At 38.7% G+C, this 20,705-nt stretch overlaps 1 protein-coding gene across 6 annotated transcripts in view; it reads left to right on the forward strand.

Moving 5' to 3' along the window:
• The window catches only part of sulf2b (sulfatase 2b), a 165,273-nt gene that overhangs the window by 51,471 nt on the left and 93,097 nt on the right, over positions 1–20,705 (forward strand). For 4 of the 6 annotated variants that reach the window (XM_079587986.1, XM_079587992.1, XM_079587990.1 and 1 more), the window contains one exon: positions 6,602–6,665. The gene's annotated coding sequence lies outside the window, so the exon portion shown is untranslated. Of the gene's footprint in view, positions 1–6,601; positions 6,666–10,356; positions 10,590–20,705 lie in introns of those variants that run through there. The other 2 variants (XM_079587994.1, XM_079587989.1) reach the window with 2 other exon arrangements.

Here is a 20,705-nt window from a genome sequence, read left to right on the forward strand (position 1 = left end):
TAAAATTCTACAATATTTTATCTGAACAAATTAAAAATGACTTACAGTAAAATGAATATAAACTCTTTCAAGTGCGTTTCAGAATATAACATTATAATGTACAGTATGAACAATGGATATTTATTTTGACATTTACTAAAAGCATTTTAGGATTATTTATATTATAGTATTAAAGGGATAGTTCACCCAAAAATGAAAATTAACCCTGAAGCCCTCCTAGGTCTATACAGTATGACATTCTTCTTTCAGACGAATACAATCGGAGTTATATTAAATAATGTCCTGGCTCTTCCCAGCTTTGTAATGGGAGTGAATGGTTTTTGCTTTTGGAAGTCCATCAAAGTGCATCCATCCATGATTAAAGTGATCCACGCGTCTCCGGGGGGTTAATAAAGGTCCAACATTTTTTTATATAACTCTGATTGTGTTCATCTGAAAGAAGAATGTCATATACACCTATAGCATGGCTTCAGGGTGATTAAATCATGGGATAATTTACATTTTTGGGTGAACTATCCCTTTAATATTTAAAATGAGCTTTTTTATGTTTTAATTTTCAATTTAAGTTTACGTTTTAGTGATTTCATTACGTGTTTTTGTCATTTTTATTAGATTTTATATTTATATTTGTTTTGTTTTTTCAATTTTAGTTATAGTACTTTTAGTACTTCCAACTTTTAGTACTTCCAAAATTATCCAAAATTTTTATTTTAGATTTATTTCAATTGACGAAAATGATTGTTAATAGGGTTATTGTTGTAGTTGACAATAGCAACAGAATTTACCAGTGTTATTAAATTATTTGTATTTTATCTATATAATTATATAAGTATCTATATGTTTTTCTATATATATATATATATATATATATATGAATAGTGAATATTCCAGTTCTTCTTGCTTAATGCTCCACAGAAGAATGGAAACCAAATGGTTTTGGAGTGACTTGAGGGTGAGTAAATGAGGACAGGATTTTCATCGTCTGTCTCAAGGCCTGTGGATCTTTTTTTCCTCATTGCACGATTAGTCAAAAATGGCTCACTTAAAAGACTGTTGTTTTCTCTTTTTTAAACTATGCTTATTTAAAATTTGGGTGTAAGCACACACATATGAAGGTGTGGAATCATCCTCATTTAGGAAGTCACAAGAAGTAGAGAGAATTAAAAGAGCTAGTACGTTGTCGCCTGGCAGCCTGACTCGGGGTGTTATCATGGAGTCTGTTTCACACGTTGTGTTTGTGCTTGCTTTCAAGGCTGCTAGCTGCTCTCACCTCATGCATTATGCATGCAGCCGGACGCTGTTAGACAGGGAACGTGGCAGTAAATGTGATTCAATGAGTTTGTGTGATTCAGTGAGTTCGCCACAGGCACATTTCTGGATGTCGAGATTCCTAAGGGTACCGCTTTCCTTTCAGGTATACGAGTCCATTTTTGGTGTTAATGGACAGAAAAGTGGACACTGGCCCAAGATCGGAATTTTAGAGCTGTTAAGTAATATTTCACGGATCTTATTTGCCACGTAAGTGGATAAAAAATGATGTTGGAGCTCTAGGGTTGATTCGCCCTCTACAAATCAAATAGCTCTGTAAGATGCATTGGGCGCATAAAGATGTTTGAATGGCTATCTGGGGACTGTTGTATAACATATCGCTGTAATGCAACCCACAATAGGGTGGCTGAAAATTGATGTGTGTGTGTGAGAGATGTTTTATTCTCATTAGTCTATTGGGTAGCAGATGGTCTGACATTTGTCTGTTACTTGCAAATCAGCACAGATGTTCAACACACAATTAGCTCCCACTATTAAACTCAAAAATGCATTGGCTACATCATTATTACAGAAATCCATCACCAGTGTAATGTGTGTCATAATCAAAGATCTGAATCTTTTGTTTTGTTTTGTATGTTTTGTGTCATTTGTATTATAATGCGGAAGCGAACAATACCTTTCAATTATGCGGCTGGTTGAGTATATGTTATTACTTTTCTAAATGATTGGGCTCGTGGATTTTCTCCAGGCAAAAAATTCTAATAAATCCCACAGACATATACCCAAATTAATATATTTAAGCTACGTTTACACAACAGCAATGTACTTCAATGGAAACGTTTTTCTTTTGCGTTTTTTTGTGTACAGATGACGTCATTAAAACGATCCTTGTTCACACGCAGGACAAAAACGCTGTATTATTGATGCCAGGCCAGTAGATGACGATGTCACTTTGTAAAGAAACACTACGCTATAGACTGAACACGTAATATACTGTACATGCATATGACATCACCGTTTTTACAAATTCGGCTTTTTGTCAATTAAACTGAGACAATAACGGTATTGTTTTCAAAAACGTTCACTTTGAAAACCGTTTTCAAAAGTATGCATTTTCAGGCCCCCTAAACACTGTTGTCGTGTAAATTAACGTCTAAAAACTCATAAAAAGTTATAATTTCTAAAAATTACAGTTGTCGACAGAATTATCCCTGGTAAATATAATCAAAGCCCTGTAAAAATAATAAAACTGCGTTGTTTATGAAACATTTATTTTATAATGTATTATTTTACTCCAATGAAATGTTAGAGATAAAAAAATTTAACGAAAGATCAAAAGGATAAACAATACAGCCATGTTTTATCATATTTACCAGGGGTGCCAAAATTTGACTACAACTGTACAATTAACAGTGTTTTTAAACTATTTGTCGAAGAGCATCTAGGCGGCATACCATCTGGGGTTCTTCAAATCAACACATGGAGGACGTTAAATGCCAGTTTTAAGTTTATTCTTGGTTCTCCCAAGCCAGGAAAGTGCAAGGTGCTCACATGTGCTCACAGGTGCTCACAGGTTCAAAAAACTTCAATATACAAAACCAATCACCTTGGATCAGGTATAACAATTCAATCAGAGTACTCAGCAGATACTGCACTCACTACCACCAGTAATAGACTCCCTGACCACTTCCTTATGTGAGCATTTATACACATGGGTACAACCATGTCTCAATCAAAACATGGGAAAGTATTAAAGACCATAAACATGTGTTAAAGATCAAGTAACCCCATTTCCTTCAACACACAAATTTAAATAACACAGCACAAACTTCAGTTCAACAATAATTATAGAAAGTAGAATTAGAATTATATCAATCAACAATAATTATACATAAATAACTTCATCAAAACAATTCCACCCCTTACCCACTATACTTGATATCTCCCACTCCCATGATGCAACACAGCACAGGTACAAAAAGCACGACAAAAGTCCATTCCTGTCTTTTACTCAAATCAAGATGTCCGCCACCATGTATGCTGATCCAGGTGATAGTCAACAGTTTGTGAAAAGCTTAAATGTCCACTGGGTTAGTGTTCAGGTGGCCAGTCTGAGACACAACAGTCTAGTTGTAGGTGTATGTATGTTTGTGTGGGTGTAATCCATCTCTCCCTTCGCTGGTACATCATGGTAAATAAAGAGTTTTTTAAAAACCCGAGTATGTGTTCATGTGTTTCTAGAAAGATCTAACAAGGGGAACACAGGGAACAGAGGGCAGCTCTGTGACACTATTATTGTTTATTTTATTTTTATTGTTGTTTTTATAGATTCATTTTAATTACGTGAATTTTAGATAACAGCAAACGTAAAAAAAAAACGATGTAAAAAATAATAATAATCCATTATCAACCAATGCTGATAGGCGTAAATATCTAATATCGATATGTTACTGATATACGTTTCCTGAATGCCAATGGATGTCTTTCTGACACGATTTATGGGTGGGCGGCACACTGTATAACTGAATTCTCATATTAGGCAAACTGGGTGAAAATGTTTTACTTCACCTGCTATTACCTATGGATAACTTTACTATACCATATATTCAGTTTTCTGTGAGAGAGTGGTGACACAAAAATGGAAGGAGAGTGTAGGAAGAGAGCGAAAGCGACAGAATTAAAGAAAGCCTGTCACCTCATCGTATGCAGAGTTCACTAAGACCTACTTCTGCACATAAAGAAGCTTCCTCTCTCCCTGTTCTGTCATCATTAAACTCCATCCTACAGAAGGGCTGGAGAGGTGAAGATGTGTGTGTGTGTGGCTTCACAGCTTCCCCTGGATGTGTGGATTAACTAGCCACTGCGACAACACTTCCTAGTTTGCGTGCGTGTGCTTGTCTTTGTGTGACTTTGCCCGCCTCTATCTGAGCGTGTGCGTGTCCTTGCCTTTCCTCCGCGTGTCCTGTTTGATTTATCCTCGGTGGAGGGGCTTTGATGACTCCCTTCTGATCTATTTGGTTGAAAAATAAGAGAAATTGCGCCATTGCTCTTTATACTCGAGTAAAAGAGTGGGAAAATGGGCCACAGGGGGAACTGCGCACATGTACACACACACACACACACACACACACTGTTCAGGGCCGAGCATGTGTGCTTTACTGCTGTTGTTGAGACTCATTTACTAATGTATGTTTCATCCTTAATGCATTGGTGGAATGTGTTTTGTATCCGCATCCCTATTAAAATGCATATGATGTGATTCCAGACTCCTTGTGTATAGAAATGTAGGCTGGATACAGAATGTGTTGATTTAGTCTCAAGACCTCTTCTAACTTTCCAAGCATTAGTTAGCTTTCTGTCATCTGACATGGTGGTTTTACTTCACCTTGTGCCCTAGATGAGATCAGACTGCTCAGGAACCTCCATGATGATCTCAAATAGATGTTTATTTAATGAGAGTGGTGGTCTGAATGTTGTAAGTGCCATGCTGTGCTGTTTGAGCTGCAGCAAAACCATGCCTGATGGCCTAATACCTTTGATATTAAACAAAGTCTCACCTTTCAAATTTGGTCTTTTAAAAAAAAAAGAAATTTAAACAATAAATACCGTTTTGTGGCTCTTTAACGTGCCTGACAGATCGCTGTAGAGCCTCAGTTAAAGCTGTCCGTGAACCGATCATCTCTAAGAAGGAATATTGTTTTAACCGTGGAAAGGCGTCAGTACACTCCGTTTTTCAACTTCAAATCCTCCCATGTTAATCTACTAACTCTCCTGACTGCTTTGTCAGACAAAATGGCGGATTGTCAAGTATGATTGGTCAGATCACCTGTCAATCAAGCTCCCTGCGAAGGGTCAATTGGAACCTTATTGTAAAGTGTTACCATTTTATTTTATTATCCTTTAGCATTTTTTACACCGCATATGACATGGAAAAAAGATATCGTGGCCTCTTCATGGACAATTGGCCATGATTGATCTAAAATGAGGGAATGAATAAAAACTAGTTGTAGGAGCGAATTATTAATTCATTGCGACCATATACATTTTTTTCTTCGACATATGATGTGCCTGGCTCCATAATGTTTTAAACTTAAGACACTTATTTGAAATAGTTGTCATTGGTGATTATCCATAAAAATGTGTCCCTATGGGTTCATTAGATATTGTCTAATTGTATCACTTTAGACATTCTATAACTATAAGTAACTTTGCAGCTACATGTCAACTAACTCTCTTAATATCAGCTATACACTTTATTTTGTTGGTCACCTAACAGATATTCTACTGACTATAATTAACTTGGCAACTACAAGTCAACTTATTCTCCTAACCCGAACCCTAACCCCTAACCATAACCTAACAGTCTACTAATACTCTAATGAGAGTTAGTTGACATGTAGTTGAAAAGTTACTTATAGTTAGTAGAATGTCTAAAGTGGGCCATCAAAATTAAGTGTAACCCACCCAACAAGGTAGTTATATCTATATTGTGAACAAATAACTTAACATTTATATGTTTGTGTATATGTATGTATGTTTATAAATATATATGTCTCAAACCGGTTGGCAATTTGAAGCAGACTCAATCAGCAAGACAATTGTTCAGAAAAGTTTTTGAATTTGGAACCATTACTTGTAATTAAAGAAATATATTCACAGTATGCTACGCTGCTGAAAGTTGACACAGTTAAGCTTTCCCAGACAGGCTCAAATTTCTCTGACAGACTTTCTGTTCTGGGAAAATGGAGGAGAAATATTGATGACTCATCCTACAAAGATTTTTGTTCAATCAGATTCCCTCTATAATGAGAATGCACTGCTCTGTGATATATAGACCTTATGCTCCAGAGAAACAAGCGCACAGCCAACTTTACAATTCTGTGTTTGAACTTCTGTTTCTGCGGTAACTGTATATTTCTATAGCATCGCAGTCGAAGAGTAATTAGCTGGTGAAGTAAATTTACTTATTTTAGAGTTAACGAAAGTTATCATGAGCATTGCAATGTTTGAAGAGGATGTCATATTTACTTGTTATTAAGGAAACATTTTCACAAGATTTTTTTGTTGTTGTAATATATCGTTCCCAATTTATATTACTGGTTATTGGTTAGCATTGTAAGATCCAGTTTTAACTGAATCTATTTTTAAGAGATGCTTGGCAGTTCGACTGTAAGGACAGTGACATGTTGAAACCATAATCAACACAATATTTGACTTTCTTCAATCAGACAAAAATATTCTTTCGAAACAACATGATCATTAGCCAATCATATTAATTCTGTATGCTAATGCAGTTGCTAACTTTCAATTTTGTGTTGTCATTTCTCCTCAGTGTACCTATATGGTTTGTGCATCTCCACTGGTGTCTGGAGAAGAAATCATCTCATCTTTGTTAGGTAAGCAATCAAAGACTCTTCTCCATTGAGTCGTGGTCTCTCCGTCTCTGCACAGCTTTCATCCTGTCCGTCAAACTCCAACAAAGTTTCGAAACAGGAACCATCAAACGGACACTCGCACACTTAGAGTATTTCTAACCGCACTGATACTCTCCTGTCTAGTACAGTCTCTAATGACTTGTAAGGCAGCTGTGGGGCGTCTGAGGTCTACTTCTCTCGCTCATTGATGACCCTTGTTGTGTCTTAGTGCTGTTGCCTGGATACTAGGGCCGTAGAGGTGGCATTGACCGTAAGGGAAATGAAACGGCCAGTGCTAATGGCTATCGGGAGACAAGCTTCAAAGCCTCCAGGGCCCAATCTGACGAGTGTAAACAACTTTCTCATAAACATGAAAAACGTCTCCTCCTCACAAAACCCTCCTCTACTTCTAAGTGACAAAATTAGGCACAAACAAAGCTCTGAGTCTTCTGCAGAATCCAGACCATGATCATAGCGATGAGCTGGAGGGGTTGTGTTGGTTGTTTGAAAGGGACTAGGTATATTTAGCACTGAAGTACTTTCACAAATTCCAACTTGCATATAATCAAATAGAGTCCAATGATTTGATATTTGTATATTGTAGTTATTTGTAGATATTTCTATAGCATCGCTATAGTAATTAGCTGGTGAAGTGGATTTACTTATAGTAGAGTTAACGAAAGTTATCATGAGCATTGCAATGTTACTTTGAAGTGGATGTCCTGACAAATGTCAGTATACTGGGAAGATTTTAAAACGAGCGGTTCATTCATAAACCCGTAAGATCTTACCTTCATGCTGTGGAAACACAAACTGGAATACAGAACACAACAAGCGCAGCAAGTTTATCGGCTGTTTAAAAACAAAAACAATAACAAAAGATGAGCCCTTCAGTATGTCCTGCCCAATCTTCCTTCTTTTAAAGGGGTGGTAAAATGCCATTTTCACACGATGTAAAATAAATCTCTGATGTCCACAGAGTGTGTGTGTGAAGTTTAAGCACAAAATACCCCACAGATTTTTTTTTTATAGCATGTTAAAGTTGTAACTTTTTGAGGGTTTGCAAAAACCGTTTTGTGCCTGGCCCTTTAAATGCAAATGAGCTGCTGCAGAGGGCGGGGCTTTAAGAGCTCATGTGTGTTAGCAGCTGCGATTACCTCACGCAGACACACTAAAATGACAGAAACTGTTCTGTCTTTAATGTTAAAACGGAGTCATACAAGCTAGAGTGCGGATCGGGCCGACTTTTTCAGTCCGAGCCCGGCCCGCGTCCGACAGAGCAGTAACCGAACCCGACCCGAGCCCGACAGGCATCAAGATATTTATGTTCGAGCCCGACCCGAGCCCGACCCGAGCCCGACAGTTAAAATCCCATTTTTTTCTCATACTAATGACAATTGTACGTTTGTTTGTGTGGAAAGCCCGCTTTTATTAAGCAACTGTAGGAAGGCAATCGGAAAAAGCGCATCAGCGCGCGGAGCAACAAGCGCTCTTAACACCTGCCGCGCGCACATTATGCACGCGTTTCGTTGTCACGGCTACATAATGTCCGCACACAGGAAGACGAATGGTAATATTTTACATGTATTTTAATCACAAAAACGAACGTTTGCATCAAGTGAAAGCATCAGGCACATCGGCTACCTACATAAGCTGTTTTAAATTTAAAATGTTCAATGCCTTATCGCTCTGATGTGACCGAGCCCGACCCGAACCCGAACATCATTTCTAAATATCTGTCCGAACCCGGACCGGCCCGTCGGGTACCGGCGGGTCCCGTCGGGCTCGGGTCGGGTATCCATCCTCTAATACAAACATGGAGAGACTCAAGAAGAAGTGACAACATGTAGAAGCAACAGGACGTCTCTGAAAGGTTAGATGATGAATTTATGTTGCTGATGTGGAGTTAACTATCTTCAATTAGCATATTCTGTCATGGTAATCTATAAATCACTCATGTAGGAACTGTTGTGAGATGCACACAGAGTGACTTTCTATTGCATGTGAAAAGACAGATGCTAAAGTTTGAGCTGACTCACAAATGTACTCTTATACAACAACTCTTCCTCTTCTCAACATGGACTGCGTGTTCAGGGGGCGGGGTTTATGTAAATTTTAGGGTTTGTGATGTCACTAACCCCGGAGGAATGTCATGTAGTCCCTACCAGCCGTTTGTTATACCCCCTTTCTTTAAAAGCAAATATCTTCCTTTGCTTTGAACTTTGAGCGTTGTAACTTTGCAGATGTTGTTTATACTCAAACAGCAACATTACACTAACTGAAGTTAGAAAAGTGAAATCATACTTTACCACCCTTTTAAGAAGTGCAGAGAATTCAGTGATGGCAGGTGAAAAGTTATCAAGCGATTTACTGCATTACTAATCTGTTTTTTTCTCACTCCTGTTACTGTATTTATCCATCTCACTTCGTTTGTTTCACACATACGCGCACATCTGAGTCAGATGGCTGTGAGAAACCTAATCTCGTACCAAAGTTGCCCTCAGAAGGGAATCAGTGTGAATCGTAAAGTGAGAAGAACCATCTGTATTTTAAAACCAAATGTATAAGCATTGCGTAGGTTGGTGACCTGATATCTCATAAAGTAGGAGGCCTGTGAATTGCTTTGGGCGCACTTCACACACTGAATTCGACACTAACATGTTGAAAATAGTTCTCCAATAACCATTTTAAAATTTTTGGTCATTATTAATTGAAATAATCAGCGCAGTTGCCCAGAAATCACTTCATTTTTTTTGCATCGAGACACTGTCGGTTTGAAATCACCATGCGAGCCTGCTTATCTGAACTACACGGCAACCCTTGCGCAGTGTGTAATTTCAGCACAGCTAATATAGCTTGACATCTTCTCTTGAAGATCAACACAGATGTGGGCTTGTGTACATGGTTGCCTAAACCCTAATTACCATAATTACATGTATGAGGCACAGTCGCGGTTCAATTGTACAACAACCAGTTATGGATGGGAAAATACAGGCTATTTGTTTTAATTCCGTCTTTTAAGATGCTTGCGTTTCTCGATCGGATGGCTGCACAAATCTTCGCCTCTAGTATTAGACCAAAGCCATTATTCAGCCATTAGTCTAAATGAGATAAGCTCGGCTCTTTGTTTCTCCTCTATGCAAACCTTTGCAGAAAAATGGAGGGATCTTTTTGACAAGGCTGTGTTTAACGTCCAATCCGATTGGTTTGAAGGAAGCTGTTCAAAATGGCAAACCATCTGTTCATTCAGATCTTAGCGTAATCATTTTGTTTTTATCTTATTCTGAAGCAGAGGGGAGATGAAGAGAAAGAGAGAAAAAGAAATCACTCCATCCGTTTGCTCATAACCAGCCTCCCCCTTCTGCATTATTAAACATCAGACCATCTGTTAATATTGATTCTTTATTAAAACAATACATCCCCTGAAGTTAATTGAGCGTTAATAATCTGAATAATGGGCATAATGGTGGGTTTTTGTGGTTTAATTCATAAAATTGCATGGCACACTGCACTCTGCGTTCTCACATATGATAATCCCCATCAGATCTCTGCGGCCGTTATATAAATTTCATAATCTCTTTCATAGTTTATGAAAGCAAGCGGGAGGTTGGCCGGATGCCCTATGGGCTGTTCTGAAACACAGGTTATGAAAATCCAAAAGCCAGGAGGTTTTACAGAGAAGAGAAAACAGACATCTGCAGATGAATTCAGTGCACAAAGTGCTTTGGAGTTGTGTCGAGAGTTGAGTTGGTCCGGTTTTTGAGCATATCTGGATTTATGTCAAGTGTCCGTCCTCCAAGGTGGTGGCGAGGTAAAGAAACTGAGGAGGAAGAAAGAGAGAAACAAGGGAAGTGGTAGGAAGTCGCTTGAATGACAGGAAGAACTTGAACCGTGTTGCACACCCTGGTAAAGACATCCATCAAAAGATTTAATGCTGTGCTGTTGTTATTCTTGTCATTGTTTTCTTTTACATAATTTATCAAAAGTCATGTTTAGCCCTGTAAGAGAAGTGACCTTCCCTCAAAACCACAGGGACGTGGAAACAATAGCCCTTTTTATTTCATGGACATTCTGGTTTAGTGGGAAACAAACCTACGTATTCAGGTGAAGATCTATATAAAGTAGATTGCTCTCTGACCCTCATTTCCACCTCAGAAAGGGGTTTTTGAGGGTAATTGTTACTTAACCCTTTAAGTAAGTGCCTTTACCGGTAACCATTTGAAATGTCCATCTTCTGAAAGAGTACAGAATCTCTGGATCAAAACCTAGGGGGAAAAAGAAGCAGAAACAACTGATAAACGCATTGCTTATGCACGTTTTATGCAATTTTCTCAGCTTTTTGTTCGAAATGAAGAAAAAAGAATGCATGATGCTAGAATACAACATATTTTTGTTTAAACGCAGAGGCTCTGTTCTTTCTTTTCATATATTGCATGTTCAAAATATTCTGGGGGCCTTTAAATTTTGTTAAAATTATCAAAAATGCTAGCGGTGACTATCAACTTTTTTTTTAAGCGCTGATGCGGAAAGAGTTAAATATCACAGTGTGATATCATTTATCATGCAATGTAACTTTTTGTAGAAAGATTTACAGAAGATTCACAAGTGCATAAATGAAATGCTCTTACAAAATGTATCTTTAAAAAAGCTATTTTCATTATTTATACGTGGTCTGTTTAATTCTCTGATGTTTTTGTCTATCTTTACCTGTTGACAGGAATAGCCTAATTCCACCATTTCGATCAATCGTTCATCCACTATCCCTGCTGATAAAATATAGACAGAGAGCGAGAGCGAGAGTCATTGATTTTGTCACCTAACTCATTCTTAATGATTTGTCAGTGGGAGACACTAAGCTTTGTCAATAAAAGGCCACACACTGTTCCAGAAATGCCACCGTGGCGACATTCTAGATGATTACCGTGAATCTGTCCCTGCAGAAATGCATTATGGATCAGCCACGTGAGGCTTAATCCCTCTCATGTGTCTCCAGTGTTTGGCAGTTAGTTTAACTACATTTCTCTGTAGTGAGGTGGTAGTGTTGTTGTTTTTGAAACTACGTAGGTCTAGCTTTTTAATTTAGCAATTTTGATGATTTTTGAGTCATGATTCATTAATTTGAATAATTCGTTTTCAACAAATTTGTCACTGGTTAAGGTGGGGCCAATGTAAGCACGATATGGGCTTGAGATATGGGCCCTACATGGGTTTCTCTATGGGTTTCGTGTCGGCCCTATCTAAATTATCCCCAGTATGGGCCCTACATGGTTTTGTCCCAGTATGGGACATTGGTTTGTCAATGGGTTCCATGGTGGCCCTATGTGAAGTAGCCCCAGTATGGGCCCTACATTGGTTTGTCTATGGGTTCCATGGTGGACCTATGTGAAGTAGCCCCAGTATGGGCCCTACATTGGTTTGTCTATGGGTTCCATGGTGGACCTATGTGAAGTAGCCCTGGCATGGGCCCTACATTGGTTTGTCTATGGGTTCCATGGTGGCCCTTTCTAAAGTAGCCCCAGTATGGGCCCTACATTGGTTTGTCTATGGGTTCCATGGTGGCCCTTTCTAAAGTAGCCCCAGTATGGGCCCTACATTGGTTTGTCTATAGGTTCCATGGTGGCCCTATCTAAAGTAGCCCCAGTATGGGCCCTACATTGGTTTGTCTATGGGTTCCATGGTGGCCCTATCTAAAGTAGCCCCAGTATGGGCCCTACATTGGTTTGTCTATGGGTACCATGGAACCTATAGACAAACCAATGTAGGGCCCATACTGGGGCTACTTCATATAGGGCCAGGTGGCCCTATCTAAAGTAGCCCCAGTATGGGCCCTACATTGGTTTGTCTATGGGTTCCATGGTGACCCTATATGAAGTAGCCCCAGTATGGGCCCTACATTGGTTTGTCTATGGGGTTCCATGGTGGCCCTATCTAAAGTAGCCCCAGTATGGGCCCTACATTGGTTTGTCTATGGGTTCCATGGTGGCCCTATCTAAAGTAGCCCCAGTATGGGCCCTACATTGGTTTGTCTATGGGTTCCATGGTGGCCCTATCTAAAGTAGCCCCAGTATGGGCCCTACATTGGTTTGTCTATGGGTTCCATGGTGGCCCTATCTAAAGTAGCCCCAGTATGGGCCCTACATTGGTTTGTCTATGGGTTCCATGGTGGCCCTATCTAAAGTAGCCCCAGTATGGGTCCTACATTGGTTTGTCTATGGGTTCCATGGTGGCACTATGTGAAGTAGCCCCAGTATGGGCCCTACATTGGTTTATTAATTGGTTCCATGGTGGGCCTTTCTGAACTAGCCCCAGTATGGGCCCTACATTGGTTTGTCTATGGGTTCCATGATGGCACTATGTGAAGTAGCCCCGGTATGGGCCCTGCATTGGTTTATTAATTGGTTCCATGTCGTCCCTATCTAAATAAGCCCAGGTATGGGCCATACATGAGTTCCATGGACACTGAAGCTAAGAAGAGCCGAGCTTGGGTGTACCTGGATGAGAGACCTCCTGAGAAGAGAGACCTTCCAGCTGGAAGAGATGTCTATGAAGCCAGCAGGGGGTGCTCACCCTGTGGTCTGTGTTGGTCCTAACGCCCCATTATAGTGATGAGGACACTATACTTTAAATATGTGCTGTCCTTCAGATGAGACTTTAATTTAAACCAAGGTCCTGGCTCTCTGTGGTCATTAAAATCCCCATGGCACTTCTCGTAAAGAGTATGAATGTAATCCTGCTGTCCTGGCCAAATTTCCATCTTTGCAACTTATCAACCATGGCCTCCTAATAATCCCAGTCCATTGGATTGACTTGATCACTCTCCCTCCACCTATAGCTGGTGTGTGGTGAACGCAGTGGCGTTATTTTACTGTAACTGCCGTCGCATCATCCAAGTGTATGCTGCACACTGGTGTTGGATGAGAAGAGACCCGTGGTGTTCAACAGTACAAAATAAATGCTTCCTTCCATCCATCCATCCACCCACCCACGTCGGCCCTATCTGAATTAGCCCCAGTATGGGCCCTAAATGGCTTTATCCATGGGCTCTGTGTTGGCCCTATCTGAATTAGCCCATTAGTATGGACCTAACATTGCTTCTTTTCTCTGGTACATGTGATTGGATTCAATGTCCCAGTTACTGTAACAACAGTCATCTTAATACAGTCTAATGTCGCTACTTAACCACTTACACACATCTGAGTATAACGAGGGGTGATGGCAGGGCCTGGCGTCTTCTGGCACGTCCCAGACCCTGTGTGTTGGTCTTTTTTGTGTCTCGTCTTGTGTGTGCGCAGTGCCAATTAAGTTTTAAATATTTATTTAACAAATTCTTCTCAGACTGTTCTGTTCATACAGCTTCATATTGACTCGAAGCCCAGGGGTGCATGATAGCGAGAGAAAGAAAGAGTGAGAAAAGCGAGACAGGGGAAGTAACTTAGAGAGGGCTGCATGAGCAGAATATGCTCTGTTGTCAAGGAACTAAATATAAGTCTTTCAAGTGTCTGTGAGTATGTGGGCGTTTATGAGTGTATGTGCTCGCAGGCAAAAAATCTCCCACAAACCCATTCTTTTACTCTCCTGCTGATAACATAATTGTTTAATAGATTTAAGTAGCGATAAAGGGTCTCGACTGCAGGCTAATGAAGTAGCAAGGAACTTCAGTAAAGTGCCTGTAATCTTCTATGCCTGTTGCAGGAAATGCTAACCTCATCAGAGATTGCGCAGATAGGTGTGTGTGCTACCGTAATGGGTTGCTGATAGGCTGAGTTTAGCAACATGTGTGTGGAAAACATTTTTAAATGCAAGGTTACCGTGTCCGTTAATCAATTAACATTTTATGCTAAGTGTGAACTTTTAAGCTTGCTTGATTGGTACGGAAAATGTTTTGTAATGTAGCAAGAGCTGTTTTGAAATAACTTGTGATTAGCCCAATAATGGTGCTGTGTGTTTGTAATGTGTTTTCAATTAGTGTGACCACTCATTTTATTGAGAAATGTTGTGAGTCGTGATGAAATCAGATTTTTCAATTTGTCTCAAAAGGTATGGTTGGTGTTTTTTGTATTGGATAATTGCAGAATTATATGGTCTAACATCCTATTAGTATTTCATTACAATGTTGTTCTCTATTCTGCGGCATTTACATTTTGATTTAAATGCAAAATTTAAAACATTTTCATTAAAGATTCTTCTTTAATGTGCAGTGCTAAAAATACAGCTCCAGTAACATACAGCTGCCACGCAAACACACTTCCCATTAGTGTGCTGAGCTGTTCGAGGCGGACTTTGCTAGAGATTTGGTCAGATTTCATCCCTTTTTGTCGTTTTCCTCAATTCTAATGCTTTCGCTTACATTCGTCACATCATTTATTTTTCATCACAATGCCTCTGTTCTCTCTCTTAACCGTGAATATTGACAGATGGATGGATGAAGTGCTGAAATCATTTACGGACGAGCAAATAGATGTGTGGAGGAAACGGCACCTGTGCACATGTATGCATGTATGTGTTGTGTTTCCCTGTGTTTCACACTTACATCTTTAAATATCAATCCACAAAATGAGAGCAAAAGAGAAAGATTCAAAATATGGATGGATGGATGGATGGATGGATGGATGGATGGATGGATGGATGGATGGATAGATAGATAGATAGATAGATAGATAGATAGATAGATAGATAGATAGATAGATTACACTTGTTTTATCCTGCTTTTTATACACTCACAGAAGCACATATGGAATCGAGGAGGGGAAAAGTGTGCCAAATTATTCTGATGGGCTGCTAAAAACCCGAGACCTTTAAATTGCCATTTGAAGTGCTCTCTCGCCATCCAGGAGAGAGTGATTGTGAAATCTAAGCAATGAACTGACCCAGAGCATAACGGCACGGCGCAGAATGAGATGTAATTATGGCTGGGCAATTTGCCGTGGTTAATGTGGGCCTCGGGCACAGGGGTGAGGGAGAGAGGGATGATGGGTAACAGGATGTGATCATAGCTTTGTGTCATGCAGGGGTCATAGAGTAGGCAGTGGCTGAATCACACACACACACACACACACACACAGAGAGAGAGAGAGATTTCTGCGTGTGCACCTGGTAAGATTACTGAGCTCTTGTGTAACACCTCTGTATCTGTCCTGGTTCTCGCACTGTTAATCTTTCAGGTCAGACATGTGAGAGTTCAGATCTAGCGCATTAAATCGCTGGAACGACAACAACTAAAAAGAGGATCACAACCGTTTTACCACTAGTTACATTCACCAAAATGTGAATTATGAGTATTAAATATAAACCCTTTCACCTCTTAATCTTGTGAATGTCACACAGATAGCACAGCTCTTGTTTCATACAGAGCGATAAAACAAATCTTATCCCAGTTAAAAGAGGACTTAGTCTAAGCGCTACGGTCTCTCTTCAGTTCCAATAAAACATGCTAGATTTCCGTGAACTGAGCGTAATCTCATGTGAAACATCATTGTGCTCCAGTATGCTTATATCACAGCAACATGACTCACATTGTTTGCTTATTCTGAGACAGTAGGAAGGCTGTGGGCACTTTGTGGGATAAAGAGAGAATAGTTTGTACATGTTACTTTTTTAAAAGGGAAATCTGTGTTTGAAATGGAATCCTAGCTAGTATTTGAAGTAGTTTGTAATACGCAGCAATACATGTTTGTAATCTTTAAATCTAGCAGCATGCGAAACTTTTGTCACATGACCTCTAGTTAGCAACTCAACAATACATTTGGGGGAAATTTGAGATCTGATGTAATGAACTCGTTGAATTTTGGCAGTCCAATCAAATACACTACAGCTTAAAAGTACTTCTATTCAGCAAATATGCATTCAATTGTTCAAATAAATCATGTTCTTTTGAACTTTCCATTCATCAGAGAATCCTGAAAAACATTGTCACGGTTTCCACAAAAATATTAAGCAGCACATCTGTTTTCGTTTCTTGAGCCGCAAATCATCATATCAGAATGATTTCTGAAGGGTCATGTGACACTGAAGACTAGAGGAATGATGCTGAAAATTTCACAGGAATAAATTACATTTTAAAATACAAAAGAGTTATTTTAAATTGTAATATTTTATCAAATTACTGTTACTGTATTTTTGTAAAATAAATTCAGCTTTGGTGAGCATAAGAGGCTTCTTTCAAAAACATAAAGAAATGTAAATCCTTTGAAAGTTGCGCACATTGAGGCCACGTCTACATTAATCCGGATACGTTTGAAAATGACGTTTTCGTTTAAAAACGCTCTCCGTCCACACTAGCGTTTTCAGGCGTTACGCACGATTCACCTTACTGCGCGTGCGTAAAACCTCACAAAAGCTCACCGAGACGATACAGACGGAAAATAATAAATAATAAAGTTATCGCGCAATTCTTCTGACCGGATAATTTTATATCAAAATATCTCAGCATTCACTGATGCGTCCAGGTCACTCAGTCACCATATGTTTGGTCTCAAACACAAAAAAAGATTCGCTTTCATTCATAAAAACGTTGTCTCGGTGTGGACGGAAGGGCAAAACTGAGAGAAAAAGATGTTTTCAAACGAAAATGTATTAGTGTGGACAAGGCCTGAATTGTAAGGCAGTGTCCCACACGAGTGTGTGCTGCTGTTTTGCTCTATATTTGGAATAATATCCCTCTGACGGTCTTCGTTTCGGAGTCACCTCCTGGGCCTTCCCGGTCAGAAGTGACCGGACACCTAAAAATTCAATTTCCTCCATCCCAGTAAAACCAATGCAATTTATTTTTGTTCTATAATATTTTTTCTTTTTAATTTTGTATTTTGAGAGAATTTGATTGAATTTATTAATATTTATGCAATATTTATGGTCTATTTTTGCCATTGAAAATAATACACTTTTTTTTTTTTTATGCAGTATTTTAGTTTAATATAGAGTCTAGGCCTTCAAAAAAAAAATGGTTGAAGCAGATTAGCGCCATCTGGTGAGAGTATGGAGAGAAAGCGTAGAACCATGTTGTAACCACTAGATGGCATAAACAGCACTCTATGGAGAGGCATGTGACTTCCCCAGCTGTTTAATGGACACATTTACTTCTTTCTTTTTTTTTTTTTGTGGATTTGAATATATATTTAAACAATCTCAAAAACTATTTCTTATCAAGTTTTAGATATATATTTTTTTTTAGAAATAGTGATTTAAAGTGTTAGTTTTTGCATTATGATTAGTCAAACCTAAACATTGTGTTAGAAAGCCTAGAAGAATGACCCTAGAGTGGAAATCACACAATCCACCTAATATGTCATCATGGCTTAGTGATATAATGATGTTTAATATAAATATAAATATATATATATTTTTAATATATATATAAAAAAAAAAAAATTCTCTAGATGTTTTAGAGTGTCACCCCTTTACTGCTATGTACTTAAAAAAATAAAAAATAAAAAAATAATTGGGGTGGATTTTTGTGTTTTTGTCAATTTCCCATTCATTTCCTATGGGGGTCATTTTTGACCAAAGACCACAAGTGTGACTATTTTGTTTATGACCACTTAGCATGCTCGGATCATGACCTCAATTTTTTTGTGTGTTCACATACATAATGCCATAAAAGTCACCATGTTTCGTAACATTCCGATGAAGCTGTGATTTAAAATTCAAAACATATTTTTTGTAATCTGAATTTATTGGTGTGTATGTGTATAAAAGTTTGTTTGTGGGTGTGTGTGGGTGTGGGTGGGTGTGTCTGTTTTGCACTCTTGATGTTGTAGAGTTTCCCCCCTTTCCTGCGGTGTATTTTTTTTTAGGATTGTGTCCGATTTGTAGATTGTACTCGGATCATGACCTCAATTTTTTTGTGTGTTCACATACATAATGCCATAAAAGTCACCATGTTTCGTAACATTCCGATGAAGCTGTGATTTAAAAAAATTCAAAACAGAAAATATTTCGGTCAGAAACGACCGAGGACCGTCTGAGGGATCTGTAGTGTATCATGCACACAGAAAATCTGCATACCGTCCGTGTAAACGTTTGCAAAGTGCACACTTCTAAAGTAGAACAGAGAGCACTCGTATAAGAATGAAAGCGGAGGAATCGTAGAAATCTTTTCATCTTTCAGGCCACACTTCTCCCTCTCTCCCGCTCTCTCGTTTCTTCCAGACTGTGATATAATTACACAATCTGTCCTGCCAAAATGGGCCATTATTTTCCGGGTTATAGCTACCTGATCCTGTAGGGGAAGTGTGTGTGTGTGTGTGTGTGTGTGTGTGTGTGTGTGTGTGTGTGTGTGTGTGTGTGTGTGTGTGTGTGTGTGTGTGTGTGTGTGTGTGTGTGTGTGTTTTATAGGCAGACTATAGCCAGTTCTTGCCATATTGGGCTAGAATTAGTCTAAGAGGAGCACTACACACAGACACACACAATCTTATATGAGCACATACTGTATGATAACTGCACACACTCTTGTATTAAAAGCTTGCTGCTATTATGGCATGGGCTTTTATATTTGAATTGAGTCATTCACTCTGCCTTTTAAAATTCAAAAGAGAAAATAAACAACGGTACAAAAAATATGAGATGAAATAGAGTGTTGTTGAGATGCACAAGTGTGGTATGAGGCAGTGTATTGTGCTGTGATTGGCTGATTCCTCAGAAGTCTGAGTTTCAGAAGTCCAGTGCATGTGCCACTGCTCTTAAATTCATCCTGCGAACTGTAGAGTGGGACTCTGGGAAACGTATGTATCAATCATCGTGTTGTTGTGTATGTTGTGTTCAAGACCGTGTTTCTCTGCTTGTAGTACAGCTTGGCAGGTCTCATGAGGTGTGATTGTGTTCTTGCGTGCCTGACTGACCCTACAGTTACACACAAACACACACATGAGTGTCGCCGCTTCTGTGTGTTAGATCTGCTCTGCTTCCCGTGCCTTCCTGACACGTACTCGCAACATTTACAGCACTAGCATAATCACACATACATATTATTTTGTGTTTTATTTATTTATTTAGTTTTTGTTTGCTTTGTGCAATTTTGTTTTGTTGTTTGTTTTGCTTAGTTTTCTGGTTTGGTTTTGCTTTGTATGATTTTTTGTTTGTTTGTTTGTTTGTTTTGAATGAATTTGTATGGGTGCTTTGTTTTCGATTTTGTTTTTGTTGTTTGTTTTTGTTTTGCGTTGCTTTGCTTTGTTTTCTATTTTGTATTATTTTGTTGTTGTGTGTTTTGCTTTGTTTTCTCTTTTGGTGTGGCTTTGTTGTGTTTGTTTTGTTTTTGTTTGCTTTGCATGATTTTTTTGTTAGTTTGTTTTGTATTAATTTGTTTTTTTTGTTTTTGTTTTTGCTTTGCTTTTCTTAGTTTTCAGTTTGGTTTTTGTTGTTTGTTTTTGTTTGCTTTGTATGTTTTTTTTGTTTGTATGAATTTGTTTTGTTGTTTGTTGTTTGTTTTGCGTTGCTTTTTATTTCTATTTTGTTTTTGTTAGCTTTGTATGATTTTGTTGTTGTGTGTTTTGCTTTATTTTCTATTTTGGTATGATTTTGTTGTGTTTCTTTAGTTTTTTGTTTGCTTTGTATGCTTTTTTGTTTTGTTTTGCTTTGTATGTTGTTGTTTTGTGTGTGTGTTTTGTTTTGTATGAATTTGTTTTGTTTTCTGTTTTGTTTTAGGTCTGTTTTTGTTGTTTGTGTTGTAAGGTTTTGCATTTTGTTTTGTTTTTATACTGTTCAGTTATGTGCCTTTTTTCTGCTTCCCACAATGAGGTTTTGTCAGGTTTTTCTGTTCCTCAGGGGACATTTTAGAAATCCAGAAAGACATTTTTTTTTTTTTAAAGAGGGAAAACAAAACCTGCCCACACACAGATTTAGGGATGTTTACAGTGTCTCGGTCTTTCACTTCACTCTCTTTTCACTGGCACACAGGACTTTAAAGTTATTCAGTGATTTGACTGAACTGATCTCAGAGCTGTGTAAAAGCTCAGTGCAGTATGTGTTTGTGCTGGACGGCTGCTCTGAGCGCAGTGTTTGTTTTCCGGAGAACATTTTTAGACTCACGAC

The sequence above is a fragment of the Phoxinus phoxinus genome (assembly GCF_949152265.1).
Source record: "Phoxinus phoxinus genome assembly, chromosome: 18".
In the NCBI taxonomy this organism is placed as follows: Eukaryota; Metazoa; Chordata; class Actinopteri; order Cypriniformes; family Leuciscidae; genus Phoxinus; species Phoxinus phoxinus.